Raw genomic sequence first — 22,038 nt, forward strand, 5'->3', positions numbered from 1 at the left:
TGTTCTATATCACTAGCTGTTCTATTCAAATATGTTTTACAAAATAAAATCTTGTGACTAGCATAACTGTTAAGAATAAGTAGATGTTTTGTTCTTTTCCCTAAATAAGATATCTCTTTTACTTTCTCCAAAGCTCAGTGAACTTCTTAGAAGGGCTCAGAAGAGAACTCCTATGCCAGAGGATGGGATGGAGTGCTGTGCATTTCTGGCATCTGGATTTGTCATGGTCATTGCACTCATGAACTCAAAGCAGCTATGGTTAATTGTACAACATGCATCCATTCCATTATGCCCACATAGCTAGCTGAGGACATCATGAGATTATTGACCATTAATGACTGCTGGGAAATGGAGATCATTTCTCATCAATGGTGTAGCCTCTGGTAAGTTGTTCATATCCAAGTGATTAATAACCCATGCTCGTGTTTCCACTTGTAAAAAGTGTTTATAAGTTGTAAAAGCATAGAGGGTGATTGAAAATAGAACATGAAAATAGGAGGAGAAAAGTCTTGTTGGAATAAAAGCTTCCAGGGATGTAGGGAGTGAGATGAAGGCTAAACATAATAAAAATACTTTATGAAATCCTAAAGAATCAAAACATTAAATTAAAAATGAGTCCTTTAGAATTAGTCATGATAGCAAGAGTTTGTATATACCCCATTATCAGTCCTCAAATGGGGTCATGAAGAGCATGCTGAATATCAAGCATTTACTGTGGATTTGTATTGCTTCTTAGCAACTACGGTTTAAAAAATGACATTCGCTTTCCTATTATAACTATAATATATATATATATATATATATATATATATATGTATGTATATACCTTTCTCAGCCAATTTATCAACTGTGTAAAAGAGGGTTACTGATTTTTTTAGTTAATCTTATATCCTGAAATATTACAGAAAGTGTTTATAAGTTGTAAAAGTTCTTTTGTAGAAATTTTGGGGTCGCTTATGTAAACTATCATATCATCAGCAAGTAGTGAAAGTTTGTTTTCTACTTTTCCTGATTTATATACCCTTGATCTCCTTGTGTTGTCTTATTGCTCTAGATAAGACCTTAGTAACTACATTGAATAGATATGGAGAGAACAGACAGCCTTGTCATGTTCCTGATTTCAATGTGATTTTTGTGTTTCTCTCTAGTTTGATGTTGGATATTGGTTTGCTGTATATTGCCTTTATAATACAGTTTTTAAAAAGGAGTACAGACCTAAACAGAGAAGTCTCAACAGAGGATTCTAAAATGGCTGTGTAAGACACTTAAATAAATGCTCAACATCCTTAGCCATCAGAGAAATGCAAATCAAAACAGCTGAGATTCCATCTTACACCTATAAGAATGGCCAAGATCAAAAATAGTGATGATAGCTTATGCTGGAGAGCATATAGGGTAAAGGGAAAACTCCTTCATTCCTGGTGAGATTACAAATTGGTACAGCTCCTTTGGATATTAGGATGACAATTTCTCAGAAAATTAGAAAACAACCTTCCTTAAGACCAGCAGTACCACTTTTGGGTATATACCCAGAAGGTGCTCAATCATACCACAAGGACATGTGCCACCAAGCTGCCAGCTTAGAAATAAACAGGCATTAATTATTTGCTTAAAGCTGTTTCCAAAAAAAAAAAAATTCCTCATTTTAAACTATACGCCATAGCAATTCAAGTGTTTATGTTCTAAGTACCTTAAAATGACTGACATGATTTGAAGATAATGGACCATATAAATCTCCCTATGAATAATTTTTTTTAGCACTGGCTTAAGTTGTTTCTCAGAGTACAAAGCCACCTTAAGGGTAAACAAAATCAGGGCAACTTTGGCAGGGGAAGACCATGCCGAGAAAATGGTCTTAGAGTTGTATACACCTACATTGAGTGACAGCAAAATCAACTTTTATCTGCTAATATTAAGTGGACATTTTTGCTCACCCCATTTTTCTTGTGTTACGTGGGTCTTCATTTGGGGAAAAGGATGAAGGAGTGATCAATTTTCCTAATTGACTTTCCTAATAATTCATATATTTTTAGATTGCATACTTACCATGATATCAGCAAATGGTAAAAGGAATATTGTGAAGATCAAAAGGGATGGGAGGAACAGAGTTACAGAAGGAGGAGGAGGAGGAGGAGGAGGAGGAGGAGGAGGAGGAGGAGGAGGAGGAGGAAGAGGAGGAGAAGGAGACGGAGAAGAAGAAGAAGGAGGAGGAGGAGGAGGATACGGAAGAAGAAAAGAGACCATCTGTTCAGTGTCAAGTAATATCTCTCCTAAAATTTAGAATTTGAGTAATAACTCTCTACAGTCTAGTGAATGTATTCATGGTGACAATTTTTTCCTCCTTGCACTCTTACTTAATTAGTTGGGAACTCGATTCAAGATATATATATATATATATATATATATATATATATATATATATAATTTTAAACATTTCTCAGAAACTTATGTCTCAACACACACACACATTCTATTCCATTTTGAAGATGTTTCTTCTTTCCATTTGCCCATAACAATAGAGAAGGAAGGAGAAATGATAGACCAATTAAATGTAAGTTTTTCCAGTTGTGCCTTTGCCGAAGGTTCCTTTACTAATAATGCCAAATTTAAGAATATCTAATACCATGTTTTGAAGTTGGCTTTTGTAGTTTATTGTAGTAAACAAAGTTGAATTCCAAAAACATACACTCCCTAGAGTCAAGATACTTTGAGCATGTAAGTATGTTCTATGTATATTTACAAATGTCATTTAAGGCACTGTCCTTAAGATGAGAAAATTAGATTAAATTTTACAAATGAGATAAATCTAAACTCTTGAGTGCTTCAAAGCGAAAACCCTCTAGGCATACTCTATTAACATAGTCAGAGACATCTATTATGGAAGTCTGAGAGGAAGTATACACCTACTGATCGTCTGCCGATTCTGGTAGCGGAGTACAGGGTTGGTTGGTACATTTGTAGATTCTACTTTTGGTCTCAGGGAAGGGATGAAAGAATAGAGATATTAGGTTATTCCACATAAAAAATACCTGCCAAAACCCACATGAACAAGGAAACACATTCTTTCCTAGAGCTTCCGATGATGAACCTACCCTTGACAATACCTCAATTTTAGTTTTGTTTGATTTTTACTGGACTTCTAATTCACAGAGATGTAAGAATAAATGAGTGAAAGTTTTGTCACAAAATTATTAATATTTGTTACTGAGGGCATTCTAAAATAAATGCATATATATATTTTTTTTGTTAGTTTTCTTTAGAGACTTTCACCTCTCAAAAGACACGGTGCAGAACTCCATTGCATAAAAACCAAACTCTCAAGTTTATAGATACTTATCAGTTGCTTTGTTACTAAATGACCTGCAGGAAGTTGCTTTAGTCCTTTATCTTATTATTTCTCCTGTTATTAACAAAAGCAATCATAAAAAGTACTTTATAGTTTGATGAAGCCTTGTTAATCAAGCAAATTGTATGCAAATAGCAATCATTCCATACACATTAGCCACCAGCAATATTAGTGGAATTACTAGATGGTGGAAAAGCCCATCTGCTGTTGTTGAACAAATGTTTTTAAAATGAGGGTTGATATCAATTAATGTTTTTAGCAACTTCAACACTGAAATAGGGTATCATGAATCTTCTTCATATCTCACAATCATAATCCCCTAGATACATTATATAGTATATGAATGACTTATCTCTTTACTCATCTAATAAACATAAACAAACATGATCAAATGGCTTTATGTTTTCCTCAATGGGTCATATGCAAATTGTACAATAATCATAAATAATTATGCAAAGGGATGATTTTAGCATCAATGCATAATACTGTGGTTGCTATCAATGCTGTCTGTTTGGCATTCATCTAGTGATGATAATTACCGCTATCATCACTTGTAGGGTTCATTTATTCTACTTACATGCTCTTTTTCTTAGACAATTCCTAGTTATATTGTTCCATTTGTTTCTATGTCACAGATATTCCTTTTCCCATTTTACAAATATGAAAAATAAATATTCAAGGGTGAAGTAGTTCTTATAGAATCTACATAGGTAAATGTATGCACTTCTGTGTACATATGTCAATGCCTTTAATAGCAACCATTTAACATATTAGAAAGTTTCTATAAACTTTTACCTTTTACACTTCTGTTCATCATCCTAGCAATAATTAATAAATGCTCTGAATTTAAAATATTCTTTTAAGAAATACTCTCTTTGGTTTAAGACAATGCAGCTCATGAAGATACAAAATAATGTTGCACAGAAAAAGTTACAGAAAGTGATATTTAAACTCAAAGCTTGGCAGTAATCATCCAGGGTCAAAACTACAGTTTGGCATAAAAAAATATAGGCAAAAAAAATGACATATTAGAATACATTCTTGAATAAGGATCACAAAATCAATTTTAGCCTCCCATTTTCTTCTGACAGAGCTTCATGCCATAAATTACATCAGTTCAAATAAAACTGAAATACTCATTTTCTGTGTGCTTTCATGTTTTACAACAATGACTAGTAGAAAAAAAAATCCACTTTCAGTTATTGTGCCTCACCCTTTTATTATTTTCTGATTCAAATGTTTACTGAGTTTTGATGGAACAGGGCTGATTCTATTCCTCAGCCATCTTTGCAAGCATGTGCACTGCACAGTCAGTACACACGAATCTCAAGGCTCTTCTGGTCAGGGTTTGATATTTATTTCAGAATATTTCTACTAAAATTATTATGATGGAGAATCAAATCAATCATTGGTAATATAAGAGGTAAAGAAAACCGAACTGATTCCACATTAGCAAAATAGAGTAGGAATTGCATTTATTGCTTTAGGAGGGTGCATAAATTACCAGTACAAGACAAATGAATTGAGCCATAAAGGAGCTCAGTCCCAGTTCCTAGGTAACATGATGGGAGATATTGAAAATTTAGAGATGCAGAATTGAAAGTTTTCTTTTTTAATCAATTCTTGGTGTAAAATATAAGAATCACAAGTATTTTCTGCATTTTGTCAGTGAATAACATTTTCAAATTAGCACACATAAAGGAAATTAAATCTTTCACTGAAATTGCCACTGAAGTTTTCTTTTCTGTGTAAACTCTCATAGGAACATACTAGCTGCTATGAGTAAGTTTTGTGGAAATTTATAAAAATTGGCTTGACACTCCATCTTTTAAACTCAGAGTTTCAGAGTCATGTAGAATACCCAAGCCTGATTCATAGAACATGAACCACTTAAGACCAAGAGAAAAAAAAGAAACAAAAGTAAAACCACAGTATTTCACTTATAATTTTGTATTAATAGTGGCCATATATGCATTATATAAAAAACATTCCTTTATCCCAATCATTCCATTTCCCCAAGTTCTCCCCATCCTACCCTTATCACTTTTCTCTCCCCATCTCCCCTTTCCCCCCTCCCATCCCACCCCCAAGATCCCGATTCTTTGCCAGGCAATCTTGTCTACATCCCATACCCAGGAGGATAGCTATATGTTTTTCTTTGGGTTGACCTTCTTATCTAGCTTCTTTAGGATATCAAATTATAGCCTCACTGACCTTTATTTATGGCTAGAACCCAATTATGAGTGAGTACATCCCTTGTTCATCTTTTTGGGTCTGGGTTACCTCACTCAGGATAGTATTTTCTATTTCCATCCATTTGCATGCAAAATTCGAGAAGTCATTGTTTTTTACTGCTGAGTAATACTCTAATGTGTATATATTCCACACTTTCTTCATCAATTCTTCCATTGAAGGACATCTAGGGGGGCTCCCAGGTGCCCAAGGCGAGGTCCCCAGTTAGTTCCTGGGACAGTTGAGGATAGGAAACCTGAAATGACCCTATCCTATAGCCATACTGATGAATATCTTGAATATCACCATAGAACCGTCATCTGGCGATGGATGGAGATAGAGACAGAGACCCACACTGGAGCAATGGACTGAGCTCCCAAGGTCCCAATGAGGAGCAGAAGGAGGGAGGACATGAGCAAAGAAGTCAGGACCTCAAGGGGTGCACCCACCCACGGAGACAGTGGGGCTGATCTATTGGGAGCTCACCAAGGCCAGCTGGACTGTGACTGAAAAAGCATGGGATAAAACTGGAGTCTCTGAATATGGTGGACAATGAGGGCTGCTGAGAAGCCAAGGACAATGACACTGGGTTTTGATCCGACTTCATGTTCTGGCTTTGTAGGAGCCTAGCCAGTTTGGATGTTCACCTTCCTAGACATGGACGGAGGGGGGAGGACTTTGGACTTTCTACAGGGCAGGGAACCCTAACTTCAGACTGGAGAGGGAGGGGGAGAGGATTTGGGGGAGGGGGAGACGAGTTGGGGGAGGGGGAGAGGAGTGGGAGGCTGGGAGGAGCCGGAAATTTTTTTCTTTAATAAAAAAAACATTTATTCTCCATATTATTAGAAAAAGGGTTCAGATTCTTGGTGTTTGAATGTATCAACACCATATCAAACACTTTTATTTATTTATTTATTTTTTCCTGGATTACTGTTTTGGACATTTTAAATACCTAAAATATATTTTTGCTTGAAACTATATATCTAGAGATGTGACTACTGGATGTATCTAAGATAGAGAAGTTTTGTTTGTATTACACTTATTTCTTCTGTATATGTTTATGTGCATGTGTGTGCAGACAGATATCATGGAATGCATCTTTAGAGCAGAGGACAACTCAAGGGAGTCAGTTCTCTCCTTCCACCCTGTGTGTCTGCGGGCTTGAATTAGGTGTGATCCTTGGCAAAAAGACGCACTCCTCAATGAGCAATCTCAATGACCAAAATTTTTCTGTTTAGAGTATTCATATTTCATGAATATTTATTATCTTTTTGTTAATTTAAGGACAATTAGAATTTTAAATATTCTAGTTGCCAGTTTTAAAATAAGAAAGACTTGTTTTATAAATCACTTGAATTACATGCCATTCTAAATCCCTCTATATAGATAAGGCATGATTGAAATTCATAAGGAAAATAAGTGTATAGTAATTAAAAGATATTTTTAAAAGATAACTGTTTAAGTTCTGAAATTCACAGCTATTGAAACTGCTCAAGGAAGGCCACAGTCAAGCTAAAGTTCAATACAATAGTCAATAGTCCAGAAATAAAAATTCCATACAATCCCCAAACACTGCAAAAGGCATTATTTCAAGGATTTGTTTTTCATACCTTTAGTGTGAACTTAATGTCAAACACCAAATAAACTCAAGCCCTGACTGAAGATCAGGTGAAGTTTGGGATTAAGCCAAACCAAAGGACATGCACACAGGCTGCTCCGGGGTTTCTCTTTTATAAACTGGCATTGGAGCAGATAAATGTTGCCCGCTAACAGGGTGTGATAGTCTGTTCCTATTATCCCAGTTCTCCAGGAACTGAGGACAGAGCAATAGTACAAGCCTGGCAAGAAACATACTAGTGCTGGCTAGTTTTATGCCAGCTTGACCAAAGCTAGAGCCATTGGAAAGAAGAAACCTTTAAGTTGAAAGAGTTTCTCACCAAATTAGCCTGTGAAAATGCCCATGATGCATTTTCTTTATTGATGATTGATATGGAATAGTCCTTCTCAATAAAAGTGTCCCTACCACATTTGTGCAGGTGCTCATGAATAGTTTAAGATTGCACACTTAAACAAGTCAGATAAATCAGTGAGCTGCACTTCTCCATGTCATCTGCATAAACTCCTTCCCCTGGATTACTGAGATCTCGCCCTGACTTCCTTCCGTGATAGCCTATGACATTAGAATTGTACCCTGAAATAAAACCTTTCTTTCTTCATCATGTTGTTTTACCATAGTAATATAAACCTAAGACATGCAACGATATCTTTTCTCAAAAAAAAAAAAATTAAGTTTTAAGTGACCAAAACTCCCAAGGTCCAGGTGAAGACTGGAAGGAGGGAGAATATGACCAAGGAAGTCAGGACCACAACAGGTTGTTCCACCCACTGAGACAGTGTGCCAGATCTAATGGGCGCTCACCAACTCCAGCTGGACTGGGACTGAATGAGCATGGGATCAAACTGGACCCTTTGAATGTAGCTGACAATTGGGCAGACAGAAGGGCCAATGATAATGGCACTAGGATTTGTTTCTACTGAATGTAATGGCTTTTTGGGATCCTAGTCTATTTGGGTGCATACCTTGCTAATCCTGGCTGTAGGGGGAAGGGCCTTTACTTCCTAAACCTGGCTGTAGGGGGAAGGACCTTGGATTTCCCACAGGGCAGGGTATTTTGCCCTCTCTGAGGACTGGAGGGGTGTGGGGGAAGGGAGGGAAGTGGAAGGAAGGGAGGAAGTGGAAACTTTTACTTGTATTATTTATAAAGTAATAAAAAATTATAAAAAAAATAAATGTTGTAAAATTACAAAACAACAATATCAAAAGAGACAATAGATAAGATTGGGTTTGGGCCACAGAAGCATTGTAAAATAACTGAATGATTCTGTGAAAATATGACAGCTAACAAGATTGACCATGGTTCCTAAAGTCCATTCCAAATGTTTGGAGCATGAGTAAGCTGTACCAAACATGTATGTGAAAAGTCAAAGTTGACAAATATGAGTCATATTTGAGATATGGCTCCATTTTTATTTACATTTGCATAATCAAGTATTCCAAGGAAATTCACTGGATATAATTAATAAAATAAGGTGTTTAATTCCTTGACATATTTTATAGAATTGAGTTAAACTGCATTTAGTTTTTGGTCTTAAAAGACAGGAAAAGGAAATCTTGAGGGAGTCAACTCTTATCTGTCCTTCCATGTTGTAAGTTTAGGGGATTGAAACAGGTTGGCAGGCTTGGCCAGAGTAGCTTTGTCCACTGAGCAATCTCACAGACCTCAGTTTTGACTTTTTATTTACTTATTTTTGTTAATTAATTATTTTTGGTTACATCCTGACTACAGTGTTCCTTTACCCCTATCTTCCCTACCACCTAACCTCTGTCCCTTTATTAAGGGAGACCTGTCCCATTATTAAGGGGCAGGTCTGATTTTGATTTTTATTGTATTCATGTTTCATGACTATGCTAAATGGAGTTGGTTTTTTTTTTTTTTGATGTTGTTGTTCTAAAGGACAGGAAAAGGTCAAAAGTTTTCTCACTTCATATCAGAAACCCTATTTCTTGCTCCCTTGTTTTAAAAATAATTGATAAATAATTCATGTAGCATGCAAGTTTCTTTCGTTCCTTTTAAAAACATCCACTGTTGCCATCCAAGGCATAATCCACTGTTCCTGGACCTGAGAGATTTAAAATATGGGTGGTGGGAAACTGCCCTCCTGAGTCTTTCCAGTGTTTCTTTTCTTTTATCTATAATGTATCCAATAAATGTTATCACACACCTGGCTTCCTTGGCATGTGTGAAGGCATCTGTCTCTGGTGGGGCTACATGGCTTCTCTCTGACTCTGCCCTTTTCCCCGCCTAGCTAAGTTCTGGCATGCTATAGTCCAAAGAGATTTCTTTATTCAACACAGCAAAGTTGAGTAATCATCTTTGTAGTAGATCAGTAAAGAATTTTGTTGATATCTTGATGAAAATACTGTGCTGAATGTATAGTTTGCTTTTGATATAATTGCCATTTTTAATACGTCAACCCCTCAAATACATGAGCATGGGAGATCTTTCTATCTTCTGATATCTTCTTCAATTTGTTTCTTAAAAGACTTGAAGATTTTGTCATGGAGATCTTTCAAATGTATGTTTTTTGGCTACTGTAAACTACGCTATTTTGCTGATTTCTTTCTCAGCCAATTTGTCATTTGTATCTAGGAATGTCACTGATTTTTTAAAGCTAATTTTGTATCCAGTCACTTTATTGAAAATGTTTATCTGATATAAGAGTTCTCTGAAGGAATATTTGTGGTAACTCATGTATACTATATTATCAACTGTGAGTAGCAATACTTGACTTTTTTCTTTTCAATTTGTGTGTCCTTCACCTCCTTTAGTTGCCTTATTGCTCGTGTTAGAACTTAAAGTACTATATTGTATAGATATGGAGAAAATGGAAAGCCTTGGCTTTTTCCTGATTTTATTTGAATTGCTTTGAGTTTTTATGTTGGTTATAGGCTTGTTATCAAGTGTCTTTATTATGTTTAGGTATGTTCCTTGTATCAATGATCTCTCTAAGACTTGTCATAAAATAAGTTGGGTTTTGTCAAAGGCTTTTCACCATCTAATAAGGTGATCATTTTATTCAAAGGCTTTTTCAGCATCTAATGAGGTAATAAGTTTTCTCCTTCATTTTTTTATATAGTGGATTTCATTGATATATTTTTGTATGTTGAGGTATCTCTACATCTCTGGGATGAAGCCTACTTGATTATGCTGGATGATCTTTACAATGTGCTCTTGGTTTTGGTTTGAGTCTATTTTATTGAGTGTTTTTGCGTCTGTTTTCATTAGGTAAATTGGCTTGTATCTTTCTTTGTGGATGGAATCTTTGTGTAGTTTATTTATAAGGGTGACTGTGGACTCATAAAATTATTTAGCAAAGATGTTTCTATTCCTATTTTATGAACACATTTCAGAGTTTTGGTATTAACTCTTCTTTGACAGTTTGAGAGAATCTGTACTAAAACTAACTGGCCTTGATATTAAATATGAACCATTTTGCACAATATTTTAGACATTGTTTATAGATTCATAGTAAAAACTATGGTGTGCTGTGGTATGACTTTTTGTGTTATTTTGTTTTGTTTTTGTTTGTTTGCTATTTACAGAACACAACATATATCATTTTCAGTTTAGTTAAAAGTTTTAACATCCAATAAAAGAGGTACATTCAAGAGATGCTTCTTATTTGTTTTTACTTCCCATAAATACCAAGCATATAGCTTATAAAAGTAGCAATTTTGAAAAAACTGCAATTAACTTAAAATGTTCAATTATGAACTATACAACAATTTGAAAATAACAAACACAGAATATTACTTAGCCTTCTAGGGTTTTTCCCCTTAAAAATCTTTGTGGGTCAGCTGCCCGGTGGCTTTGTGGTGGCGCACACCTTTAATCCCAGCACTTGGGAGGCAGAGGCAGGCGGATCTCTGTGAGTTCGAGGCCAACCTGGTCTACAAGAGCTAGTTCCAGGACAGGAACCAAAAGCTAGGGAGAAACCCTGTCTCGAAAAAAAAAGTAAAAAAATAAAATAAAAAAAAAATCTTTGTGGGTCTTAATGAATAGGTCTGTCCATAAAAGAAATGATCTTATTCTTTCATTATATCAATATTTTTTAAAATATTAATTCCATATACTGAGTCAAATTGCCTTTCTTTCTGTTTTCATTTTAATTGTGAAATATTGTTTCTATTCCTAAGGAATTTCTTCCTTATCCTAATTATTATTGTTTTCTTGCTCAGTCTATTACTGAAACCTTTCAGAGTTAATAACAGGACTGTAAAGACTAACATTTCTTTGTCGGAATACTGATCTAATAAAAATTATGCAAAATGTTGATTATTTTTGTCATACATTAAATACCAATATTGATTTCAATACAATTATTTCTCCATGTATCACAATTTGTTTCGTACTACATACAGCCAAGTCTCTAAGTTTGGTTGAAATTTTTAGTTTTAAATCTTTCATTCACTTATTTGGTTCTTCTTTTCAAAGCTTCAGTAAGTCATCAGTTCGTTTTACTGTGACAACCAATCAAAGATTGAGGAATAGTGGTAGTACTTGCCTTGCTACCCCTGGAGTTTGACAGTTAGGGAACAGTATGAGAGTGTGCGTTCTTCCTGAAACGAAACGAACAAATAATTCAGTTGCTTTAGCAATCTGATATTTCCAGTTATTAGTTTTTGTCATGGTTTAAATTTGAAGCCTCTGTCTGTCAGGAGCCAATTTCCCCCCAAAATTATTACAGGAACTATCACCCTGAGGGGTCTGCAAAGAGTTCCACACCCTAACAATTGTTCTATTGACAGATCCTACCCCACACCCAATTATCTGTTACTAGAGAGCTATCTGTCAGCAGAATCCGCCCCACACTCCAATTATCTAGAGAACTAGCTGTGTCAACTTGTGACTTCCTGGCCAAGGAATCGTGACCTGACCTTTCGTAACCTCCTGGCATACGTGACCAACGTGAACCACGCGGCAAGAGTCCAGGCTCCTGTGTCCCCCCACCCCCAATTCCTTATCCTATATAAGCTGTAACCCTGACTCTAATAAACGAAGGCTTTGACAAGAACCCTGCTTGGCCTTCTTCCTCTTTCCCCCCATTTCTTCCTGATAGCGCCTCTCTGGGACCCTGGAATTACTGACCCTGCCAGGCAGGTTACATCCCTAGACTGAGTAAAAGTTGGTCTCATGTGGAACGTAGATAAAGAAATAGATCTCTAAGCAATTAAACATTTGGATTCGTTTCAAAACTGCTTCCTGTCCTGTTTTGGCTTTCTGTTACACCAATGCACGAGGAAGTGAAGAGTTTCTGCCATGTTCACCAGTAAAAACAGAACTGACTGCTGTTATGATGTCTGTGCAATGATGGACCTTATCCTCCAAAGCCACAAGCCAACAAATCCTTCCCCTTAATTTGTTTCTGGTATTAGATTCAGTCGCAGTGAGGGAGAATAACTAATACTTTGTTATTTCTTATGAACCAAACTAACAAGGGAAGAGTATAGCATGGTTCTTATAATCTATTCAGAAAATGATTACTACAAAAATGTTCTATATTAAGTTTTGTGAGAAAACAAATATGTCTATTTATTTTTCAGTAACCACAAGGAAAAGCAAAGCATCTCCCTGTACTTTTTTCCATTGTCTTCTAAGACCCTTTGTGAAGGTATAGCTGTTTAGTAGATGTTTACAATGAATTTTCTGTATATACCTATTATTAATATTTTCTTAGAGAGTTCCAGTAAGCTCTGAATTGAGGATGACCCAAGGACAACAGCTACGGGGGAACTGAGGTTTCTCAAACAATTTCCTATGATATGAATATTACTAGCCATACAACGAATGAAAGCTTGGATTTTAAGTCAAGCATTAAGATTGCTACATATTTATTTCATATTTATTGAAAGTAATGTGCCAAAGTGTGGGGTTTAATTAACAGATTGAGAAAAAAACAAAACAAAATAATATCACTAACAAATCAGATAATCAGTTAATTTTGCATTTCTTAAAAGCTATCCTGAGTGAGGTGTCCCAGACCCAAAAAGATGAACATGGGATGTACTCGCTCATAATTGGTTTCTAGCCATAAAAAAGGGCCACGGAGTCTATAATAGGTGAACCTAAAGAAGCTAAGTAAGAAGGTGAACCCAAGGAAAAACATATAGTTATCCTCTTGGCTAAGGGAAGTAGACCAAATTGCCGGGGAGAAAATTGGGATCTTCGGGGTGGGGTGGGATGGGGGTAAGGGGAGATGGGGAGAGAAAAGGCAGAAGCGAAGGAGGGGGGACTTGGGGAAACAGGAGAATTGGGATAAAGGAAAGGTGGATAGGAGAGCACGGAACCACAATTCTTAGTTAAGGGAGACACTTTAGGGTGGGCAAGAGACTTGACCCTAGAGGGGCTCCCAAGTGCCCAAGATGAGGTTCCCAGTTAGTTCCTTGGGCAGCTGAGGATTGGGAACCTGAAATGACCCTATCCTACAGCAATACTAACGAATATCTTGCATATCATCATAGAACCTTCATCTGGTGATGGATAGAGATAGAGACAGAGACCCACACAGGAGCACTGGACTGAGCTCCCAAGGTCCCAATGAGGAGCAGAAGGAGGGAGAACATGAGCAAAGAAGTCGGGACCAGGAGGGGTGCACTCACCCACTGAGACAGTGGAGCTGATCTACTGGGAGCTCACCAAGGCCAGCTGGACTGTGACCGAAAAAGCATGGGATAAAACCGGACTCTCTGGACATGGCGAACAACGAGGGCTGATGAGATGCCAAGGACAATGGCACGGGGTTTTGATCCTACTTAATGTGCTGGCTTTTTGGGAGCCTAGCCAGTTTGGATGTTCACCTTCCTAGATATGGACGGAGGGGGGAGGACCTAGGACTTACCACAGGGCAGGGAACCCGGACTGCTCTGTGGACTGGAGAGGGGAGAGCGAGGGGGAGAGGAGTGTGGGGAGGGGGAGAAGGGTGGGAGGAGGGGGAGAAGGGTGGGAGGAGGGGGAGGGAAATTGGAGGCTGGGAGGAGGTGGAAACTTGATTTTTGTTTATTTTTTTCTTCTTTTCTCAATAAAAAAATAAATAAATAAATTAAATTATAAAAAAAAGCTAATTTAGGGGGTGTTCTCATGTAAGTGTTAGTTTGAACCTGAGAAAAAGAACAACAATAATTTCAGACTTGATCCTTTAAGCAAATTATGCATGTAATATCAAATATATATTATTCAGAGCCATTGCTTTATTGATTAGGAAAATGTTAAAAATAGTATAAAATTCAATATATCATTATTCAATTTAACCTATTTTCTTGCATATATAGTCATATTCTATTTTTAGCAAGCTGAATAACAAGCTCTTCAAATTTCATGTTCAAAATACAATTTTCAGTGTTCAACTACTATATACTTAAATAGAATATATTTGACAGTGTAGCCTTTCAACATGCTGCTAAAGGACACAGTCAGTTGTCATAAATTAATTGAATGAGGATGGTTGTATTCCCGAGGTATATTCTATTTAACAAGCATATAATTTACCTGTGTTACCTCTAAATGTCTACAAATATGTCTACCTTACAAATCATGTTATGCCTCACTTAAGTATTATCATTTTTAAATTACAATTTATCTCTTATGTGTAGTTGATTTATTTACCATTATCAAGAATAGAAACATTTCCAGTTCTTTCCAGTAGTTGCAGACTCTAGATCACATTTCATTCTTGAGAAATTCACAAACAATCAGCATATAAAATTTTGAGAAAATTTAGCTCTTTAGATCAGTAAGATCTGTGTCTGTAAAACATAAAATACAAATAGCTGATAAATATTTCAATATCAGGAGTACTTTATTTTAAACTGCATTTTTGTTTATTTAAACTATTAACTTATTTGTCTGCTGCGTATGTGTGAGTGCTTCTCTGTACATACGTATCCCATATGCATACTTCCAACTTGCAGAAGTTGGAAGACAGTGCTAGATTTCTGGGCATTAGAGACCATTGTGAGCCACTATGTTAATGCTAAGAATTGAAACCAGATCCTTTGCAAGAGCGGTGTCTTCTCTTAATCACTGATCTATCTCTCAACTTCTATTATGAGGATTTTAAATATACCATGACTCTCACCAGTGGTGTGTTGTTAGTAGAATTTACAACCTCTAACACTACTCAAATCAGGATATAATTTCTTTTATCCTGAAAAATATCTGCTTCAGAAAAGAGCTGGATTAAAATGAATATTTCATTAGCATTAGTTTCATGAACATTTACCAAATTTTGCATTATTGATTCAGAAAGGGTTTATGTTTTTATATATACAGAATTTACTTGAATAAGAATATTTTTATTCTATATTAAATTTTAATTATGTCATAACTATTTTCAACCCCAATATTTTCATTCAGGTAAGAAAGGAAACTTCAGCCTATTTTTTTCTATTAGATTTATTTAGATAAAAAAGCATTTTCTGATTTACTGAAGAGTTCAAAGAACAGAGGATGATTTTAATCATAAAGCAGATTATTTTAGAAAAGTGATTTACATTCCATAAATTATTTAATTCATGAATCATTAACTTACTAACTGAACTGTAGCATGAAATATACTTTTGTCTAATGGGCTGGGAATTTTTACATAGACATTAATCATATGTTAAATTAAATGTAAAATTCATCTCAGGTAACATTTGTGGAACATACTAAATGACATCAAAGTGAACAAATCATTTAAATATATGTTTTCTCAAGTATTTCTAAGGTGTTTCCTAGAGCACTGGGTATATTCAGCAGATTCTAGGGCAAGCACTAATACCTAGACTCCAGATTCTAATTTACAGGATGTTGTCCTTTATTTCATATAAAGAATGACTCAGAAAAAAAACAATATATATATATATATATATATATATATATATATATATATATTCACAGATGCTTAAGAGATGGTATGTAGAAAGAAATGTCTACATAATTTAAAAAGCAGGTATTTCTAAAATCACATTATACAAAATCAACACATATTTATATCTTGTATATTATTTAAACCTGTAAAACAAAATTTACAATATTTATGAGAGATGTAGCTTCTACTAACCAATGAAAATAAACCAATAAGATTTATAGAAAATATTAATATTATCTTATAATTTCAGGTATTTTGATGTTATTATCAAATAAGCAAAAAAGTAACCGAAGAAAGGAAGGATTTATTCTGGTTATAGTCCATCATGATAGAATGTAATTGTAGAGGTGATAAAAATGCTTTTCATTATATCCCCAGTGAAGGCACACAATTTTGACAGCTACTCTGATCTCTTTCTCTGTTTTTTGTTTTTGTTTGTGTGTGTGTGTGTGTGTGTGTGTGTGTGAACAAGAGTACATGAGATGCTGCTCATATTTGAGATACATATTGCTGCTATCGACCAATTTTTGTATACCATAAGTAAGCATTCCTCTTACTATTTAATAAAAACTGACTGACATATAGCTGAACAGAAAATGGTCAGGAGAGCCAGAGTATGAGAATTTTGAAAAGGCAGAGTCAAAAGTGTTTCCATGATATGGAGAGGATGCAATATGTGCTGGAGTACTTGAAAATCCATGAGTCACATGGCGGCACATAGATAAATAGAAATGGGTTAATTTAAGTTGTAAGAGCTACTTAATAATAATCCTGAGCTATCAACTGAGACCTCATAATTAATATTGATTCTCTCAGTTATTTGTAAAATGGTAGGTGGTAAAGTAAAATTCCATTTACAAATGACACTCAAAATCCAGGGTGACGTACATGCACATAATGCTTGAGAAAGCTTTAAAAACACTTCCAGTAACAAGCTGTTCAAATGATCCTTGAAACTATTGTGCCATGGGAGGCCTTACTATTTCAGAGGAGAGGATGAGGGCTGGGTTGAGGGAGATTAGGGGAAAAAGTAGGAGAAGGGGATGGCATGGGTACTGTAGCTGGTATGCAAACTGAATAAAAAAATGAAAATAAAATAGGAAAAGAAAAAATGTTCTAAATGTACAAAAACAGCCAAGCGTGGCTTATTAGTTTTTTGCATTTATGCTAGCCATAGTATCAAGATGTATCTCCCAGCAGCTCTTTGGTGGAAGAACCAACTTCTAGTCACCATGCATTATTGCCTGGCACTAAGCTAAGCTACAGCAGTGGTGGAGTTTAATAAGTATTTAATGTAATTAGAAAATAATATAGATACTCTGTTAAAAACAGATCCAAACAAAGAAAACCTCTAAACAGGTCACAGTGTGTTTAAAAAGGTTTGGGAGAAAGAATAGAGACAATCATGGATTGAAAAATAGTTTTGTTCTGATAAAGGGTAAATAAAGTATAAAAATTTAGACTCACAGTGATAAGATAACAATAAAGTATTTTCTCTAATTCTGCAAAATACAAATTTCCTGGATATTGTTACTGAAATTTGTACTTGCTATCAGCTCTTGTGGTCCATAATTTTACTATGTTATAGTTAAAACCTTCCTTTTTATATAGAAAAAAGAGAAATGCTATGGAACAATCTTTGTGTGTTGTAAATATGTATTGTTACATATTAATAATATAGTTAATAAGAGATTACTGGCCTATAGCTAAGCTGGAGAGATTGGGCAGGAGAGCAGGACTATAAGAATTCTGGAAAGAAGAAGGGTAGAATCAGAAAAGTCTCCAAGAAAAACAGAGGAATCAAGAAAAGCTAGAGGACAAGTAAAACTATAAACTACGTGTCAGCACATATATTATTAGAATTGAATTAATTTAAATTGTAACAGTCAGATAGCAATAAACTTGAGCTATTGGATAAGCACATAATTGATGTTGAGTCTCTGTGTCAGATTTTTGATTATTGTTGGATAGGAATAAAAAGTCTGCCTACATCTTCTTTCCTTCAATAATATAATCCACAACACTCTCACATCCATGCCCACGGTGATTCTAAATATTATTGATAATAATCAATATAACCCATAGAACTTATTCAATTAAAGCCCAACATTTTAGTAAAGGATTTTTACAATTTCATGGCACTGTGTGTTTTTTGAAATGTAATAAAAGAAAAAAATGAAAGTAATTGTCTTCATTTTCATGATATTTGAATAGGCCCAACCACTTTGGTTTAGGAAACATGCCTGTTCTTCATAATGCTTTTTAAATCTACAATGTGACTTAAAGTCCTAAAGTTGAAAATAGTAATCACTTCATTGTATACAAGAAGCGATAGGTTTTTAAGGAAAAGTGGATGTTAGTAAATACGACCAATTTATTTCATACACAAAAGCCTATTGTTCAGCTTCTTACAGCTCCTGTATCGATGAGTGAGACTAACACAATTATTGGCCTGGATTTGTCGCTATTCAATGCTAATTTGATAACATTTTTGTTCCGTCTTTTCTGGAATTTGGTGGTTCACTGAAGCTCAAACCATCAATCTTTTATTGTGGAGGATGAAACCTAAGTCTGTTTAATTTCTTAAAGTTGTCTTTGTCCTTGTAATATTTTGTAGATTTCTTTAATTACTATTCAGTCACTATTTGCCCCTATACCTGTATAAATGTAATGGTTTTCCTCTTTGGGTGAATTCAGTGTCTACAAAGCTGGTGAGTCTAGTCTTTGAGCCTGGAGTGTAATCATATTCTGTCCCAAGCACACTTTTCTGTTGTGATATTCTGTAACCTCTCACTATGGACTATAAATCCAGAGGAACATAAACTTAAATATTGGTCTGATGGGAATAGCTTCACTTTACAATATTCTTCATATTTTGTTTTTCTAAATATAAAATATGTAGAATTATTTTAAAGATTAAAATGTTTTCTACTGCATTTTGCACAGCAATTATTATTAATATTGGGGATGTTGTTGGACAATCATCTGTACACTGTTACTTGTATTTTAATAAAACACTAATTGGTCCGTAACTAGACAGGAAGTAGATGTGTGGTGACCAGAACTCTGGGAAGAGGAGTTAGTCTCCAGCCATCAACCAGACACAGAGGAAGCAAGATAAGAATGCCTGACTGAACAAGGTACCAAGCCATGTTGCTAACATAGACAAGAATAATGGGCTAATTTAAGATATAAGAATTAGTTAATAAGAAACCTGAGCTAATAATTAATATAGACGTTTGTGTGTTTCTTTGGGACTGAACAGCTGCAGGACAGGGCAGGACAAAAACTACTGTCAACAAAATGCTACCAAGGTAGACAATTGCATCCACATAAAACCTGAAGGAGCATGGGAACTAATTCTAGCCAAAAAAAAAAAAAAAACAGAGTTAAGCATAACTTCTTGATGATAACAGCACTTTTGGGTGGGCTCTGTTTGCTAGTGGCAAGCATGTCTCCTTTAAGAGATTCTTCCTGACTTAGTTTTAGCTGTGAAACCTTGCAGCTGTTTTAAGAGTCTCTGCCATCAAAGACAGCATGCTTCTTCATAGTGTCAGCGACTTTGAAACTCCATATCATTATGGCAATAAACATGGCTCCCACAAGTAGCTCTGCCGTGATACTAGACTCTCAAAAGCTAAAGAATGGGGTGGATCCAATGTTCAAAGCCATAACTTTAAACCTAGGCATATCACTTAGTCAATTAAAGACTCATGTGGCTAGAAAAAGAGATATAAAAGATAGATTCAAAAAAGAAACTCTCTAAATGGTTTACAGTATGTTTAAACATATATGTAGGCTTGGAATAGAAAAGAAAAAAGGATAAAGTCCTTAAAAAAAGAAAAAAAAAGAGTGGAGTTAGGTGTGGTGGCACATACCTTTAATCCCAAAACTTAGGAGGCAGAGGCAGGCAGATCTCTGAGTTCAAGGTGTGGTGGCACACACCTTTAATCCCAATACTTGGGAGGCAGAGACATATGGATCTCTTTGAGTTTAAGTAGAGCCTGGTTTACAGAATGAGTGCCAGAACAGTCAAAGATTCACAGAGAAAACTAGTCTCAAAAATACAAAAGAGAGGAATAGGGTTTAAAATAAAGCCATGTAGAGATAAAAATCCACAGAGAGTCTGGATACTACATGTTATTGTATTGTTTTTAAATTGTTTGATGGCTGAGGGAGAAGCAAAAGCTGTTAAAAGATATATGATTGTAAATGCTGCTGGATTACCTAACATATATATTTTAAAAATGCCTTGACTTCAAAATTATGTCCAAAAATATGTTATGTTGGAGAAGAGGTTTTGATTTTTTGTCCACAGTAAATGAGAGGCTGTGGAATCATTCTGGGCTAAGAAAAATCATGTTTTATCAAGGAAGTAACCCTGAAGAATCTCCAATAGAAGCAGGTGGTCCAAATGATCCAACATTTCAGAGGACCTCTGTTGGAATTTTCTCTGAGTTCTGCATCCAAGACAGTGTGAAGACTACTGACTGAAATGATTAAGCCTTACAGAACGTTTCATTCAGGAATTGACCATAAATCAAAATTTTCTTTAGTTCCCCATAAGATTATTAGTGCCCACAGTCAGTAGGAAGTAGCCTAGAAGACGATGCCCACATTCCCAACAAATGGATTATGAATGTTTGCCTTTGCTTAGAATGCTGGTTACAAGTTGTTATGGATAATGGTCAGGAGATAAGCTAAACAAAGGACATTTGATTCAGAGTTACTGTCTTGAAAAAATAAAGGGACAGAAGGGCTATGAGACCATGGTCTGTACCCTGTCACTTGTATTTTTAATAAAACACTGATTGGCCAGTAGCCAGGCAAAAATTTAAGTGGGGCAACCAGGTAGGAAGTAAAGGTAGAACAACCAGAACAGGAGAATTCTGGGAAGAGGAAAGAGTCAGCCGCTAGCCATCACCCAAACACAGAGAAAGCAAGATGAGAATTCCTCGATGAATAAGGTACTAAACCACGTGGTTAACACAGACAAGAATAATTGGCTAATTTAAGATATAAGAATTAGTTAATAATGAGCTAGTAGGACAACCATTTTATAATTAATATAAACCTCTGTGTGTTTCTTTGGGACTGAAAAGCTGCAGGACTTGGTGTGACAGAAACCACTGTTAACATAGGTAATCAGAGGCAGGTTGATTGTTCTAATTTTTAGGGCAGCCAAAACAATTTAGTGAGACCTCCATCTTCTAAAATAATATTAATATTCTATAAAGAAATACTTCAAAAACAAGCTAAGATGAAAGTGTTAGTTTCAAAGAAAATGTAATTATCCATGTTCTGAAAGAATAAATACTTTTTTTTCTTTTTTTATTGAGAAAAGGAGAAAAAAAAACAAGTTTCCACCTCCTCCCTGCCTCCCATTTCCATCCCCCTCCTCTCACCCTACGCCCCCTCCTCCCACCCTTCTCCCCCCCCCACTCCTTTCCCCCTCCCTCTCCAGTCCAAAGAGCAGTCAATTCTTTTAATTTTCTCTTTTGGTCATCAAAGCATATTCTGTTTGTTAGTCATATTTTGAATAACTGTTAGTTATATTATATATTATATATTGCACATTTGTGACAGTACATTTATTGGAAAGAAACTTTCTAATTCAATACATATATTCACAATCATGAAAAGAATGTAGTGGATTTTCTCAAATGTAAAATCATCATTTTTGAGATCTAAACAGAATTTTACACTTTTACTCATTTGGCATTCAAGGCTGTTTTGAAACCTGTGTTGCTAGATTTAAAGTCAAGACCTTCTTTTCCCCCAAGACAATAATGAAAATGTAGAAGGACCCATTTTTGCCATAAAAGACAGAAATAAAATAAGAATATTAAAGTTTCCTAGTTATCATATAACTACATAATGACTAAATAATTACTGTGTTCAAAAACTGTACTAATTCTTCCATGCTTATTATTTTCTCACATCTCTAGCTACTTACTTATGTCACAGAAATGTTTTACTAATATCTCAAA

The sequence above is a fragment of the Microtus oregoni genome, unplaced genomic scaffold (genome assembly GCF_018167655.1).
Source record: "Microtus oregoni isolate MIOR12 unplaced genomic scaffold, Mior012 000031F_ref0000149, whole genome shotgun sequence".
Taxonomy (NCBI): Eukaryota; Metazoa; Chordata; class Mammalia; order Rodentia; family Cricetidae; genus Microtus; species Microtus oregoni.